This window comes from Balaenoptera borealis (assembly GCF_965194805.1).
Source record: "Balaenoptera borealis genome assembly, chromosome: 3".
Classification (NCBI taxonomy): Eukaryota; Metazoa; Chordata; class Mammalia; order Artiodactyla; family Balaenopteridae; genus Balaenoptera; species Balaenoptera borealis.
Window position 1 is genome coordinate 74,969,351 of NC_138866.1, and position 16,217 is coordinate 74,985,567.

Here is a 16,217-nt window from a genome sequence, read left to right on the forward strand (position 1 = left end):
GAAGCGGGAGCGAGAAAAGTCGCAGCCAATAGGAGGATTCCCAGGAGTGGGGCGGGGGTTAGGCCTTCGCCTCGGCGGCAGAGGAGACGCGGGGGCCATTTTGTGAAGAGGCGAAGGTTGAGCTGTTGCGGCCGCGTTGCGGACGTCGAGCAGCAGTCGGCTTCTCCTCGTAGAACCTGGGAGTAGGAGATTCAGAATCGAATCTCTTCTCCCTTCCCCCTCCTGGTAAGTGGAGGGGGCGAAAGCTGGGGAGGCGCTGGGTTCCTCGGGGGACGCGAGGGGGTGTGGGAGAGAAGACGAGGGAACCCTTTCCTCGGTAGAGTACGTAGGCCCCCATTTATTTTATTTGCTTTGGGGGATTAGATCTTACGCGCGAGAGGGTTTTACAGGCCTCAGCCCTTGCGTAGATTTTTAACCTAGTGTCCTCTAGGCCACAATCGGCAGGGAAAATGTCCCTTTTCTTTTTCGCTCTCCTGCGTTAACGGATGCTGTCCTTTCATTTTCTATGGCCATGAAGACTTCTAAGAGAGATGACGAAAGGGACGATCGAGATGCTCATTAATGTAGTTCAAGTTAATGTAGTGCGGATGCCTCCTGTTAAATTTAAATATTGGGCGGGGGGTGGGGAAGGGTTTTCGAGCAGATATTTATTGTACCGCAAGCTTCTCAATTCTGGAGGGTACCTCAGGGTTTAAGAATAGTAAATATTATAACAATAGATTTAATATTTTACTGATTATTTTATTTTATTTTACTCCTTTCTGAAGAATTGATGGACCTCGAAATAGTTTTCAATTTTTTTTAAATTGTAATCTCATTTACATATTAACAGTAATAATTAAAGGTGGCTTTTTATCTGCAGGTTACAAATCACTTGAAATATATAAGTTAGTGGAACTTGTTGAGGTAGGTATTACTATCTTTCTCAGAAAGGAACCGAGGCGTGAGTGTTGATTGCCAGGGTCATATTAAATCAGTAGCAGAACTAGTAAGGAATTTGGTCACCAGCTTAAGTCAAGTGGCTTTACCTATTGGAATAGTAGGTATTAAAATTACTATATTTGAATCTTTACAAGAATCTAATTACAACAACACTAGTGGTAACTGGAAATTCCCAAACTATCTTGGGAAAATGTTAAATTACGAGAATTGAGTTTATTATTAATGTAACGTCCTAAGATGATAAAGTTTGACTTTCAGGTTATTCTGGCATTAATTTTCCAGACCATCCCAACTTAGGCAAAAATGCATAACTATATGCTTTTTTAAAGTAAGTATTACAGTGCTTATTACTTGCTAGGTCCTGAAACTAAAGTTTTTTGCTAAGTTTGTAGAAATTACATAGGTTTCTAAGTAGTATCGCATTCACTTATCCAAGAAATCGCCTTTTTTAATCCTTGTCTAAGATTTAGTTGATTTTATTTTTCATAATGTGTTACTGTCACAAAAAGTAGTATTATTAAGTACAGTTTAAACCAATACTGTGGGGTAAATTCACGCCGTAGGAAGCCTGTTTGATAGAAACTAAAAGTACTCTTATTCTACATAGCTATGCATTTGTTGACCCCTCACCATGTAGGTATTGTAATAGGGATCAAAAGCATTGCCTTTAAAAAAAAAAAAAAAAAACAAACCTAAGTATATTATTACATGGACTTAAAACTAAAGTTAAGTGCAGAACTGTTAGAAGTGAGATAAGGGCAGTGACTGGGAATTTAGGAAACCATACACCTAATAAATATATTGTTGGCAAATAATGAGAAATGTAAGAAATTAGTATTTAAGAACAGCTATTGATGGGAATTGAAATTAACTGAAGGGCACTTTTCTTGCCTTGAGATGTTAGAAATATGGATTCCTTAGGATCAGCATGTACCAAGGTAACACTTCCTTTGATTTAATATTCATCTGGAATGATTTGGCCACAAAATTAATATCTGTAACAATTCTAGATTTGATTTCAAATAGGCATTAGTAACATTTACATGTTGGCTTTGGAGAGAGGAAGGATTTAAGAAGGTTGACTAAGTTACAGGTCTTCTGACCTTTTTGTGTTTCCCATGCTCATGCCTCGGGAGTGCCTGGTGGTGTTTGCTGTTCCTTTGTAAACACACCTTATTATTTGTGATTAGGTCTCTAGAGGGTTTCACATAGCGTTGGACCTTGTTTTGGATGGAATTGCTGTTAGAAACAAGCAAGGAATAAACTCCAGAATAGCTAGTAATTCTAATCTTAAAGATTGATTATATTAACTGGTGGATGTGTGAGATGTTCAGTGGGGAGTGTGACGGTTGAAAGAACCTTGGCCTAGGAGTTAAAGAGAACTGGATTTTTCCCGCCCTGTTGGTTATTACCTGACAGGCAAATCAGTTAAACGTTCTGGAATGCAGTTTTATACTTATAAGGGGGCTTATACATCTTACCTGTTTTAATTTCTACTTTCTGTAACTCAAGTCATTTGTTGCCAGAAGGCTTAAAAGTGTACAGAAACAGTTTTATTATTGACAGTAGTTTTTGTATATTAGTAATTACTGGTAACTGCCTTAACAGTATCTGTCTTCAAGTAGTTTTATTAGTTGTTATCTTTGAGGAGCATTATGTGCTCATACTTAATATGTACTCATTCATTCTCATTGGGATTAGGGAAGTTTAAGGTTTTGTACATAATAGATTTACTAGAGAATTGACTTTGGTGTGACAACTGCATGTGTTCTCTTAGATATTGGAAATCTGGGGTTTATAAAGGGGAAGAGGATTACTATAGGGTTTTATAGTATAGTATAGCATTTACTATGATATAATGTTCTTGATTTTATTTTATATCGATCTTAACTAGAGGATAGAGATTCCTTATTAAACTCTACACAGTAGTTCTTAAACATGAGCAGACATTAGAATCAGCCAGAGGGCTGGTTAAAACAGATTGCTGGGCTCTCCACCACCACTTTCTAATTAAGTAAGTCTGGGGTAGGCCCTGCTAATTTGCATTTCGAATAAGTGCCACGTGATGTTGGTTGGCAGCCCTTACTTTGAGAATACCCCTTTAGAAGAAGGATCCAGATCTCCCAGAGATTTGACAAAGTATACACTAGGTATACTGTTCATTGCAAAGATTACAGTTAGGTGCTAAAGTTAGTTGGTCATTTTTATGAGTGGTAGCTCATCAACTTAACAGCTTGGGAGACAGCTTCTTGATTTTGAAAGATGTAAATGTTTTCACATTAGTTGCTGCTTTTTAAGCTTATGTCTTGTAACGCTGGTGCAAAGGATTTGTTTGTAGATGAGCCACAGTTACATAACATATCCTGAAATTTTTCAGTACCAGGTTCAGGCTGTGACTCCAAAGACGAAAATTGAATGTTTCACCATAACTGAACATCCCTAACAGTTACTCAGAGGAGATAACATTCAAATAATGTACGTTTTCTATGTACATTTAGTTTAACATTTTGTACAATTTAACACATCAGTCTAAGCATAAAAGTAACTTACATGTCATGCCTAAACTGGTCTGCTACTACTAAAAAATCTACAGTTATAATTTTAGAGTTATAGTACCTGTTGCTGTCATCATTCACATGTAATTGACTCAGGCAACACTTTTTAAAAGCGCAGCTTAAAATTTTTTAGTTTACTGACATTTGAAAAGAAGAATAAACTCTCATGACTGGATATTGAAATGCAAGTATGATCATTCTTACTTGCTCAAAGACCTGCAATCTAATTGCAAATCTTCTTGTAGCTGATGAAACACCCAGTCTGTCAAGGTGGTATTATGTATCAGATTCTTAGAATTCCTATCTTGGAATTAGCTGTATGTTCTAGTTTATAAACAGTGGGACCACAGAAATAAATTCTTTAAGGACCATAATTTACTTTTCACCTGTTTTATGACATTAAATATTCACTAGCCATAATAATCTTTTTTCCTTCATTTGATTTTTTTTCATTCTGTTATTGAGGGGGTTAATGTGCTCCTTATTTAAATCATCTTTCCCCCTGATAGGGGGGAAAGTTCTGTCAGGTCTTTTGGTTTGACCACTCATTGGTTTTGAAACTAGATGTCATCTCTAGTATGTATTTTCAGGGTAGACCATTCCCCTTCAGTTTGTATCATAGTAAAAGCTACATGGACTTAAAACCCACGAATCTGCTTCATAATCTTGATGTTAGACATTTGCTCACTTCTTCATCTCTGCTGACATGGTTTTTCTATATTTTCTTTGCCCAAACTGCTGATTATCAAATTGAATGTTCGAATGTGAACCTTTTTTTGAGACCCTTAAGGGAATACAGGTGCATATTTAGTTAACTTTAGGCACCTGCTGACATTGAAGAATTGTGAAGACAGTCACTGGTAGAGGCGATGATTCTATAGAAGCTCTCCCCATCCCAGTGGGATGTATGCTTTACCAAAATGTGTTAGATGCAATGGACAGATGTTTCTGTCTTGGGGGTTTAGGGCACAACATTTCTGAGGAACTCTGACTCAATCTGTCCCTTCTCCTTTCACAGGGCAGCAAGGCGAACCCCATCCCTACTCACTGGAGCTCAGCTTTGATTTTTAACCTCCCTTCCCCACCCTTCCAGAACACACACATTCCCATTCCAAAACTGATTTTATAAAGACATTTTAAACATAATGATGCAACTTGGTGTGCACTACGGCAAATTTACAGGTGTTTTTTTTTTAATTGTTTCCAAAAACGGGACTTGGATTTAAGATGTAATTTTTAAATTTCTATTTCTATTTTTTCTGCAGCAGTTGGGTAGGAGGAGGAGGAGCCTTTTAGCCTCTCATAAACTGACCTCTCTACTTCCTCGTGTATTTTTAAGTTTGATTGATGATGTGGAAAGGGCTTTGCTTGTCTGCTACTGAGAACTTTACCCTTGCGGTTTTTGTGGAAACTGCTTTTGGAAAGAGAAAAGAAATGAACTTTACTGACTTGACATTTTTGCACCTCCCGTTTTTCTAATCTGGGCTATTTTTATTTTTGTTTTTTTACAGTGAGATTTTTTTGATCTTCAGCTACAGTAAGTTATTCCAATTTTTTTTTTACATTTTTCCTGACTTTCCGCTGATTTCCTTTTTATTGTTGTTACTAGTTACTATTATTATTTATTATTATACTTAATGATGGTGATGATGATGATGATAATGACACTGATGATTTTTAACCGGATTAAATCGAGTTTTTCTGAATGTTCATAAGAATTTCTCCGGCCTCCTGATTGACTTTGGAGTTTTGCATCTTGGGAGAGAAAGTGAAGGCATTAGCATTTTTAAGTGGATTGATCACATAAACCTTTTCTCTCCCAACCCCTCCCCTCCCCCCCGCCCTCATCCCCTTCCCCACGCTCGAAAGAATTTTACTGGCTGTTAAGTCTGTGACCTTATTTTTCCTGATCTTTAACTTAACTGTTTTAGAGCATCTCTGGACGTCGTCTGTATTTTTAATTTTTTTATTTTTGTTTTTTTTATTTTTAATCTTTCATTTGTTAAATTTTTAAACTGTGCTGCAATAAAATGTGTGTGGTACTACTTAACACCTAAGTTGGTGATGGCATTTTCCCAGAAAGCCATCTCCCTCCTGTTTCCCTTGAAATCCCATCCTGCTTTTCCTGTACACTACCCCTCACAAACCACAAGCTGCAGCAACATGGATGCCCAGCCTGGAGCAGCAGCAGCCAGGATGACCTGGAGCCAGGGGGGCCTTCGGAACAGATGCACACCCTTCCTGGGTGATGGTAAGAGGTGTGAGGTCCACGTGGTTTCATTGGAAAGACTAGGAAATACACTGGTTTAAGTTTAGTTGATGTGGTGTAGGTGATAGCTTCTACCTGGAAATGTTTGGGTTAAGGCTTTTGTGCGCATCTCAAGAGATGTTTCCTAAGGGAGACCACTTCAGGGTTTTGTAAACTAATGGAATTATGAGTGTCAAACTGGGGCTTGCTGAGAGTTTTTCATAAATGGAAAGAGCAGCTGAAGTTCGCGTATACTTTAGAATGAAGACGACTTGTTTTAATGATTAGCAACAACACAGACGTATTAGGTGGTACTTTTTCTTAGATTATTGCAAATCAGCAAAAATTTTCTGTCATTTAGAGTTATCTTCCTTGGGTCTGTGACAACAATTTTGGATTGTATTCTGTTTAGACTGTTTTTTATCATTAAAATTTAATGTGAATCAAACCACAAGAAGCATGCTGTGGTACTGAAATGCTATCTCACTGGAAGGTTTTTTTAAAAAGAAAAAGATAAGTAGACTTTTTAACCTCAGAAAGCAGGAAAATCTGTATAATCTCTGTGTCCAAATCAGGAAAGATCTAGGAGTGACCTCTTTTTCAGTGATGACTTGTGGCCCAGCTAGGTATTGGGGAATCCACTGTGTTCCCAAGGGTAATAAAGAATGAATCTGGTCTATTCACAAGAAAAATGCAGAGATTAATAAGGATGTGAATAGCCAAAGAGTTGAGAATATTAGCAACCTGTAGTATTTTACTGACAACAGTGGAATATTTTGATAACTCACTTTAGAGTTGCTTTAATAGATTTTGAGCTGGGATGGGGCAGGGAGGAGAAGTAGAGTGATTTTTAAAGGTATATTTAGTTCTTTGGGTACTAGGGCAAATCACATTCTTGACCCCTTCCCTTACTCATTCTGAAAGAGTAAAATCTAAAGTGAACACTGAAGGCAACCTCAAAGGAAAACAGAATGGGAGAAAGTTAAGTAAAATGTCCTGAGGTTATCTGGAAGAGGAATGGAAAATTTTCTTTTATAGGTCCAAGTTTTACTGATACCCTCTTTTGTATGAAAGCTGTTTCTACCTCTCTGTTTCTGTTACTGTCATTGTGTGGCTGTTGTTCACTATAGGTTCAGTTTAATTTATTTCTTAATTTTGTAAATCCATTATTTTATGGGTCATGTTCTTCTGATTTTGGGGATGCAAAAAGGTATAATAGTTCTTCAGGGACTCAAAACCTTGTGAGGGAGACAGATGGATGAGATAATGTCACCATGTGATACAGGTGGGTACAGAGACTAGAGCCATGCAAAGGTGGGTACCTAACTGACTCTTTTAAGAGGTCAGGAAGTGCTTTTAAGAGAAAGGGAGCTGAACTGAATCCTGTTAGAGAGTTAAGGCCAGATTATTAAAATTTTAATGCCGTGCTAAGAAGTTTGTATTTTATCCAGAAACCAGTGGTGAACTATTGAAAGATTCTAAACTGGGGAGTGACATCAGATTTTCATTTTTAGAAATGTCATCTGATAGCAGTGTGGAAATGGCATAGAGGCGAATAAGATTGGAGTAGGTGATAAATAAGATACTAAAATAGAAAGGAGAATAATGACCTGGCCTCGCCAAAAGCAATGGTATTCGGATTAGAAGGGGGTAAATTTAGGAGGATGTGGTGGTGGCTGTGATAGGAAGAGTGAGGGATTTGGCATGACTCCCAGGTTTCAAGTTGGAGATGTTTGTTCGTTAAACATTTGAGTGCTCATTCTGAAAATCACTATTAGACTTGGGCACATACAGATGAGCAAAACATAACTGTCTCCTGTCCTCTTGAATATTATAGACATTAAGGGGAGAAATAAGGTGAATAGCACTTTCACAGTTTAGATCCTTGAAGGAAAAGAACAGAGTGAGATGGTATTTAAGGGAACCAAATTTAGAATATGGAGGTGGGAGGGTGCTGCTAGCAAAGAGACCTTAAAGGAACTGATGTTGAAATTGAGGTCTGGAAGTAGATGATCTTACCTGAAAGCACAGATATTGGGGGGGAAATCTTGGCCTCTAGAGCAAGAAATACTACTGGAGAATAGTCACCAAGAATGCATAGAGTAACAGATGAAGTTGGAAAAGTAGGCAGGTATCAAGCATAGTGTACAGGTCCTTAAAAGGTCCATGTTTAAGATCTAGATTGTCTTGGGCACAATAGGAATCTCTTGAAGGACTTTGGAGATTGGAGAGATCTGATTACTTTCTTGGAATTTCCTTCAGGCTGTTGTGTGGGGAACGTTAGTAATGAGGACTAAGTGCAATTAGGACTAAATAAGTTAGAAGACCTGTTATAGTAGGCCACTATCTATTCATCTCTTGAAGAAAGTAGTAATCCTAGGCCTAAGGGCACTTGCCCTGGTTTTTCCGAATGAGATTTCTTTGCGTATATTAATGAGCAAATGTAATGAGTTTGAAGAGGACAGGTTAGTTAGGCTTTAGGAAGTTACTAGTTATTACTGTATCACCCTTGTTGGGTCAGACTTGACATAATAGCTTTCCTGTTTGAAAGGAAAAATGAAGTAGAAAAACTTGAATTTCTTCCTTTTGGAAGTAATAATCTGGACACTTTACCGTGTGTCCACCACTGTTTAAAGTTCTTGTGTTAACTTAATCATCACCATAACCTTATGTAAATATTAATGTCTTTCATGTTTTGGAGATGAAACTGTTGAAGCACAGAATTTAAATAATTTGCCCAAAGTTAGACACCTAATAGATGGTGAGGCATGGATTCAACCCAGGCAGTTAAGCCTGCAGATTTCAACTCTTGGTCATACTAGACAGACTGTGCTTTACTTGACAGGTGAAGTATTCTAGGAAAACAAATCTTTAATTTGGTTTAAGTGCCAAAAAAGAAAAAATAAACTGCTCTGGATTTCTATTTTTAGCAAGTTTTAAGCTAAATGTCATTGTTAAATATTTTGTTGTTCAACTCACAACAGTTTAAATAGCATGAAGTATCCAAGGTAATTGTTTAGGTAGATGTAGCTTTGTAGTATAATTTTATGGACTCTTTGGATGTGACAGCATTCTTTAGGGAAGTAAACATATTTAAAAGTGAGTTTCCGTTGGGAGAAAAAATAAATAATTGTATTATTTATGGTTTTAAAAAATATGTAACCCAGAGGGATGTTACTAAATCCAGTGGTTCTTTTTCAGTGCTTATCAATCACATTTGACCTGTTGGTGTGATTTAACCAGTCGAGCCACTTTCTTCCTTAAAACATTTTTTTACTTAACTTCCAGGTTTTTATTCTTTTTCTGGCTATTCCTTCTGCCACTCAGCTGGAGTGCTCTGTGGTTCAGCTCTTCCACTTTTCTATTCACACTTCCTGGGTCATTTCATCAGTTCTATGATTTTATATACTATCTGTAAACTGATGATTCCCACACATATATCACCAGCCCGGACTTCTCTTTTGAATGACATACTGTCATCTGTCCAGTTACCTTCCTGACAACTCTTGAATGTTAAGTATATCAATTTAAAAGTACGAAACTGGGCTCCTGCTGTTCTTCCCTCAAACCAGTTTCTTCTGCAGTGTTGCCCATTTCAGTTAATGAAACTCCAGTTTTCATGTCAGTTAGGCCAGACTTTGGTTAGCCATCCTTGACTTTTTTTTCCTCTCATACCTCACCTTTGGCATTGTAGAAAATGCTGTCATCTCTGCCTTTAAAATATAACAAGAATTCTCCACCCATTCTGCTATGGCCTGGTCCAGTTTCAAGCCATCATTTGTCTTGCGCATTATTGCAATAGGTTTATGTTTCTTTTGCCCCTCTACACCTATGTGTAACTAGATCGATCCTATTGAAATGTAATGCTTGAAAAATGTATTGCCTGAGTAGTTTCCTTCTTGAAACTTAATAGCTGGCTATTTCAGTGTTGAAGTCAAAATTTTGCTGTGATTTACAAGATGCCCTACGTGATCTGTTGTGCCTCTCCTCCCGTGTTAATGATATACTACTCTGCTCCAGCCACACTGGCCTCCTTACTGAGACTTGAACATACTAGATGTTCCTACCTCAAAGCCTTTCCTTGGAATTTTCTTCCCCTAGACATTGAGAAGGTTGGGTTCCTCAGTTCGTTTAGGTTCTTACTCAAAAGCCACTGCCTCAATGCTGTTTTCTCTCACTTAGCCTTCTAAATACTCTTTAGCTCTTTTCATCAACTCACATATTATAGAAGTTTATTTTCTACTATGTAAAGATATAGAGAAATATTTGGAAAGATACACGCGAAACAACATTGATTGATTACTTCTGGACAAGGGAGAGGGATTTAGGAGGGTTAGGAGAAAACTTTTGCTTTGTGTGCTCAAAGGCTTAATGAGCAACACAGCATTATTTTGCTTCTAATTAAAAAACTTCAAACTCCTTGTTGTAGGTATACTTCAACTCTTCGGATTTTGTGTCTGGGTATAAATAGCATAACTATGGCCTGTGTAGTAGAAGTTTAGTAAGCAGTTTTTATAGTTCAGTTGTAAAAACAGCCTTAAAATATGTTTGGCTGTGATGGAATGAGTCATGTTAGCATTTGAGGGCATAGGCTGCTGTGTTGCCTGTGATGGAGCTGTAATCAAAATTTGGAAGAACTTTATCATTTTTTAAAAATTTATTCTCCAGTGGGAGTGCATCGCTGTCTTTAAGAGGTAGCCATAGCAGATTAAAGGACATCTGAGTTTTTCTTCCTACCTAAACTGATTCCAATTTCACCAGTCTGAAATATTCTTCCTGCTTCTTATTTAGATTAACCTACAGCTTTTGAGTTGATTTCAGAACTAATATAACTCCCTGGAAGTTCATTGAACCAGTCTTAGGCTTTTCTAACTAGTCTGGAATGAAATTTAGGAATAGTTTAGTAGAATATATGTTAAATGAAAATTTTCCCTTAGCCTTCTAATTAAAATTCTGTATTCTGAAAATGATGTAACCATTCATAGTGTGCTATAATTCCTTATATTAATCCTTTAAATATGTAGTCATCTTCACCTAAGTGGTTTTGTGATAACTTTAAAAAACTTAATGGCTAAAATTGAGGTAGCAAAGTGTGCTTTCTAAAGAAAAATTTTCCCTTGTCCTTGAAAGTTTGTTGGCTTCTTATGTTGGAATTACAGTTATTTGTGCTGTTTAAGATGTAGTTTTACCGAAATTAAAGAGGAAGACTAATCAAATGACTTAAGATTGATGCGGATTTTTAAGAGAAGATACCCCCATCTTTATTTTAGGTTTAATCCAAATTAAGCAGTGTATGCTCACATAACATTTAGAAAATGTAATGCAGGCCCCTCAAAAAAGACATACTTAACCATACAAAATAAAAGGTTTTGATGTGTCCTTTTAGACTTTTTTTGCATATGTAGGCGTTTGAAAAAGTAATGTCCTACATATGGCATGTACATTTAAGTATTACTTTTTTTCTGCAACACAAACATAACATAAAATATTAGATAACAGCTCTCCTAAAAATTTTCATAACTACATAGTATTACATTGCATAATTGTACAATATTTTACTTAACCAGTATTCTATTGTTGGGCCCTTAGGTTTTCCCCCAATTTTCCCTTTTACAAACAATTTTTATAAACAATTGAAGTCTTACAACTAAGATTTTGTCAATACCCTTAGTTATTTTCTTAGACTTATGCTCCAGAAGTACAATTATTCAAGAGCATGAATGTTTTAAAAACTTTCAATCTGGGTTGCTCTCCAGAAAGGTGAAAACAGTTTATCTACTTATTGGCAATGTAAGTGACCACTTATAATTAACTTCTAGTTTTGTGAATTACTTGGATCTTTTGCTTGTGTTTCAGGGTTTGACCCTGAAATTTAAGTGTTCTTGGTGTTTGATAAGTATAAATTGAAGAGTAAGAATATTTATAGAGGTGCTACCAGGTTGATTATATTTCTGTGTATAGTTTGAGATTCACGTGTAATTCTTTTTCTCAGATATGTATATATGTGTATATATGCATATATTCAGTGCTGTCTTAATTTTATTGTGGAAAAAATTCAAACATATGCAAAAAAGAGAATAGTATAATCAGTCTCCATGAACTTGTCCAGCTTTAGCAATTCTTGAGTGATCTTGTTTCATCTATACCTGCATCCAATCCCTTCCCCTCCTGTTGTTTTGAAGTAAATAAATATTTGATATATTTCATCTTTAGCTATTTCAGTGTCTCTTTAAAGATAAGGGCTTTAAAAATAACCACAGTCGTTACCATGCAAAAACATGTAATAGATTAAATATATTTTAAGACCCTAAAATACTACTCTGAGGACTGAATAAGGCATTCTCCAGTTGTGTTTTATTTCTGCAGGAATGGCAATGTGGATGATTGTTTTTTGCTTACATGTTATGTTTTGCTTAGTTCTTCCTAGAATTTGGGAAGTTCTGTTTATTAGAGATAAGTGTAAAAAATTTTTTGAAGGAGAATCTTGGTATCATTATCCTCATGTGTGATAAAATTGAGTTTTCAGGATAGCAAAAGATGGGATTCCACTATATTTCATATACATTGTACTATTAAATTCTGAAACTAGGAATAATTCTAAATTTTAACTGCTTGGATCTGAGTGATGGAGAATGAGGTAGTAACTTTAAGTCGGGTTTCCTTATTAAAATTTATTTTCTTATAAAAAATTATTTTGCTGCACTTGTGAAATCTTTTGTTCACAATTCAGAAATCTATGACAAAGATTTCTCATCAGTTTGATGCTCATTTGATGACAAAACCTGACTTAAATTGACATGAGATTATTTATAATCTGTGTTACATTTAGTGACTATGCATATGTATTAATGCAGAAATATTGATGTATTTTATTTGATAGCTGGATGCTTTCCCAGATCCCGTTGGGTGTTACATAGGAAAACCACAGTATTATCTTTGTAAAATCTGAAAAATCTTGATTTTTTTCCTAATGTGTTTCCTGGGGAGACTTTTAAAAGTGTATTTGTTGTAACTCAATGCTCAGTTTGAGTTTACTGATAAAACTGAAGCTTTCTACAAGATAATAAAGAAGTCTTATGAATAAATATTGTTGACCCTTGCTATTCAGAATATGGTCTGTGCTACAGCAACAGCATATCATCATCATCATCATCATCATCATCTTCTGGAAGCTTCTTAGAAATACAGAATTTCATGCCCTATCCTTTCACTCCTTTTTATTGCTTGCTTGGGAGTTGGAAATTTTGGTAAAGTTTCTGGCAAGAATGTTTTTGATGTTTGGGGAGCAGAGTTGAGGGTCATAGAGTAGCCATGTTTTACATAAATTTGAAATAATGCAGTATTTAAAATGACCATTATATGTGCAAAATTTGAATGACTTCCTAAATTACAAATAGAATTAAAAATCAAGTAATTTCCAACAGGCAGGCTGGATAAATGGCAATGCCACTTAAGCTAGTAAAATAGAATAATGAATTTCTATTTTTCACTTAGATTGCCATGTTTGCTTTTTCTTTCAGTGTTTTTTGCTGAAAACATTCAAGATTTATTGACCTTATTGAAGTAATTTTGAAATGTTAATCTTAATTCTTTTCCTATGAAAAGCATTCTCTTACATATTCCTAATGCTTGTTTGATACTCATAGATTCAGGAAATTTCTTTTTCAAATGGCTTAAAATGTTCCCAGAGTAAATAGATGTTTGTTGATGGGGAGTTTTACTGTATAGAAGCTGCTCTAGTTAAGAGTATGTTGGGTTCTAAAATGCTGTCTTCCCCCCACCCCCTTAAGTGTGATGTAACACTCAGAATAGAGGTAACTTAACATTTAATGATGGGGAAGGGGTCAAGTTAGGAGTATGGGATTAACAGATAGAAACTACTATACATAAAATAAAACAACAAGGATTTACTGTATAGCACAGGGAATTATACCCAATATCTATGTCTGTTAGGACTGCCAATGAATGAGAGACCCCAAATTATGGAATGCAATATCCAGTGAAAGTTTTGTTGTCCTAGAGATGCCCATTTCCTTGATTTTACATAGTTCTGAATTGCTCTTGAGGAAGGGAAGCACACAACTTTTCTAACTTCTGTTAGGGGGTTTATAGAAAAGCTTTGCTGACTTTCAGCCAAGCCATATATTGTAGTCATTAAATTCCAGGGTGGATGAAGCTGTCTTTACAGAATGAAAGAATTATGAAACTAATACGGTATTAAAGAATGAAAAAAAGAGTATTTTAAAACCTCACAGTCTTGCCACATCCTGAGGTGTCTAACACTTCAGTGTATAATCTTTTAGATAACTTGTATATTGTGTATGCTCCTTAACATCTTAAATATCTCTTGGTGTCAATAAGTTATTTTGAAATGTTGCTGCTTGTATCCAGTTAGACTGATGTACTGAAATTCATTTAGTCAGTCTCTTAGTATTATGAACTTGTTTTCTCATTTTTCACTGTTAATATGTCCACATCCTTGATTCCTTCAGATGAGTTCTCAAAGTGAGATTACGGAGTCAAAGAACATGCACAGGTTTTGTTTTTTGGGTATTTTGTTTTGTTTTTAAAGAACATGCACAATTTTAAGGTTTTTGATAAAATAGTCCAGTAGTTTTCTGAAAATATGGTTACCAGTTCATTCTGTCAGAAATAATGTATGGAAGTGACCATTTCAATTTAAAATGTTTTTACTTGTTTGGTAGGTAGAATGTTTGGTTTAATTTTTGTCTCCTTTATGGTGATACTGATTTTTCTTGCTAATCTCCATAGACCTTTAGTATTATTTGTTAATCATCTTTTGTGTCCTTCTGTCATTGTCCCATTTTTTGTTGGTATGTACCAATAATAGTAAATGATGTAGTAGTAAGAGCAGCTGCTGCAGCTGCACTTGCTGTGTGCCAGGCACTATGTTCATTGTTTTCTTTACCTTACTTCACTTACACCTCATTCATACTTATCCTATGAGACAAGTACTATCAACAGTACTCATTTTATGATTAAAGAATCTGGTGTTTGAAGGGATTGGCTTTCCAGAGGGAAATGCATACCAGAAGTGGTTGAGTTTGAAATTGCAACAGGTCTGACTCTAAAGCCTCTGAGCTCTTAACCATTAGGATGTGTTTATTTTTATATTTTTATATACAGTATTAAGAACTTGAATTGTGGACAAATATGTATTGCATACATTTCATCAGTTTTTTGCTTTTTATTTATGGTATATTTTAGTACGGGGATTTTTTTTGTATTATGTTATTTAGGAAGTTCTCATCTCAAGGTTAGTCATTACTTTAAACATAGTTTGGTCACGGTTGGCGTGGCATGACTGTGGGAACAGGTATCTTTGTATCTACCTTTTCAGTTAAAAAAATGTTCTTTTTAAAATAGGTGTATCCAAACATTTACAATTTAAGTTATTAACTTGGGTCCTGTTCAGAAGTAAACCAGGGTGGAGCTTTTCAGTGTACAGACATATGCAGAAGGATTTCTCAGTTGAGATTGATCTTACTAATTATCACTGTTTCAAAACTAATATATAGCATGAAGAAAAATTTTCACTCTTGAAGGAAAATTGTGTTGCCCTTACTGAACTTTTTAAAATGACGGGTGAGGCTGCTTACAGTATGTTGAACAAATCAGTGAAGGGTATATAATTGGGAGAGATTGTTAGTATTTCACACAACAAAATCAAAGTTTGAAATTTTCTTCAGGCTGGAACTCCAGGAATTGTGAACTAGATATAAGAGGATTAAATAGTATATGAAATGCAAAGCCCTGCACTTAACAGTGAATTCTGCATGTGTTGACAGTGCCAAAGTTAGCAGACATTATAGCATCTGGATATCATCTACAATGTGTTCCACTCTTGCAAGAGCAACCAAATTTGGACTGCTGTGTTCAAAGGGACATTGACAGGTTAAGTTGTATTTGTTATAATGCACCATGTCTTATTTTTATAGAAGATAGTCAGGATAGGGAACAGTTTGCATAAGATGTTTTCAGTCAAATAAAAAATAATTCGAGGGAACTTCCTGGTGGCACAGTGGTTAGAAATCCGCCTGCCAATGCAGGGGACATGGGTTCGAGCCCTGGTCTGGGAACATCCCACATGCCGCGGAGCAACTAAGCACGTGAGCCACAACTACTGAGCCCGTGTGCCACCAGCTACTGAAGCCCATGTGCCTAGAGCCCGTGCTCTGCAACAAGAGAAGCCACAGCAGTGAGAAGCCCGCGCGCAGCAAGAAAAACCCAACGCAGCCAAAAAAAAAAAATTATTCGATTGCTAATGAATGGACGTTAAAAAGAAGAGCTAAGGGAGGAAATAAGAGCCAATTAAGTTTTAGAATTGAGTGTCTTCAGGTTGTGAATTCGTTGACTTTAGTGGCAGTTCATGAAGTTTAGTAATTGGTGAGCAAGGAGGTTGCAAGGGAATTTTAACATCCTCTGAAGAATTTGGAGGCATTGAATTACAT

At 36.1% G+C, this 16,217-nt stretch overlaps 1 protein-coding gene across 14 annotated transcripts in view; it reads left to right on the plus strand.

Moving 5' to 3' along the window:
- The first annotated feature begins 84 nt into the window (after window positions 1-84).
- Window positions 85-16,217, plus strand: part of HNRNPC (heterogeneous nuclear ribonucleoprotein C) — a 45,776-nt gene continuing 29,643 nt past the window's right edge. For 2 of the 14 annotated variants that reach the window (XM_082385051.1, XM_082385050.1), the window contains exons 1-3: window positions 85-225; window positions 863-906; window positions 5,009-5,034. The gene's annotated coding sequence lies outside the window, so the exon portion shown is untranslated. Of the gene's footprint in view, window positions 226-862; window positions 907-4,515; window positions 4,680-5,008; window positions 5,035-5,093; window positions 5,756-16,217 lie in introns of those variants that run through there. The other 12 variants (XM_082385045.1, XM_082385049.1, XM_082385053.1 and 9 more) reach the window with 10 other exon arrangements.